Genomic DNA, 1,318 nt, shown 5'->3' on the forward strand with positions numbered 1-1,318 from the left:
AAAAAAAAAAAAAAAAAAAAAAAAAAAAACTACAAATTAAGTTTTGACCTCTGAGATTTTATCACACAGATAGTCTTGCGAGTTTGGAGAGGAAAACAGACATACCTGTTTAATACAGTTCAGGCTGTTGCATGCGCACACATATACAGACACACATACACACATGCATACACACACAGTAAATAAATAGATAAATTAAATAAATAAATAGTTATAAACTAAAAGAGTTCATTTAAACAAAACATAATTCACAGAACTAAAACTTGAAGTCTGGATGTGAGGTAGCCATGTTATAGTACAACCCAATCCTAGCTTACTTTACACTGGGTGATGCCTGGACTTACAGAACCTGACCTATCTAGTGTTCTTGCTTTGTTTTTGGTTTTGTATTAGATACTCACATGTTATCAGGATTTCATCAAGTAAAATGACTCAATTCCTTCCATGTTAGCGTTAACTCCATCCCCTTGACAATTGTCCCATCAGCCCGCCTCTGCCTCTGTCTACCACCAATGCCACCTACCTACATGGACCGTCATTAATATTTTCAAACGTCAATGCAAGTCGCAAATGAATAATGATGCTATTATCTTTGCAATAACTCAATGAATCTAAAGTATTCTAAAATACAAAGTTTATTGTAAAAAATATTCACCCTATGCATATTGAGTCTTATCTCATGGAAATCAAACAATTAGCCTCCACCTTATTCCAGAAAAAATGTCCTATTAATTCAATTTTCCAAAATATTTGTTATTGAAACATTTCCTGAGTATGATCCCTGTGTCTTTATTTCCAATTTTGATAGCAAATAGAAACATTTTATACATAATCTCTAACTTCAACTGCAATGTTCCATAGCCTGGATGAAACGTAGAGATTGTCTAATCTTAAGAACCTATCGTGTGTGTGTGTGTGTGTGTGTGTGTGTGTGCACTGAAGCATAATAGGGTGAAGTGGTTCCCTTGGGGTCTAACAAAGTAGAATTAGGCTGACTTTTTTTCCAGCTAAGGGCTTTTTCTAGTCTTTTTGGAACTAGGTGATTCTATTGAAAACAAATTGGTTGAAGATCAAACATTAAAAGGGTCAAAAGGGCACAGGTGTCAGAAACAGATATACCCAGCCAATGAGGATGTCGCCCAGTGATGTGTCTAAGTTGTCGTTACTGAAATGTCAATGATGAATGAACAGTTTTAACTTCCTTTACATTCTCTAATTAAGATAACATTTACATTCCTTGTAGAAATTTTAGAACTGGTCAACATAATAACCATCTACCATTGCATCACTGCTGGAATATTTCCTCCACATGAAGAAG

Source organism: Mus pahari, chromosome 2 (genome assembly GCF_900095145.1).
Source record: "Mus pahari chromosome 2, PAHARI_EIJ_v1.1, whole genome shotgun sequence".
NCBI lineage: Eukaryota > Metazoa > Chordata > Mammalia > Rodentia > Muridae > Mus > Mus pahari.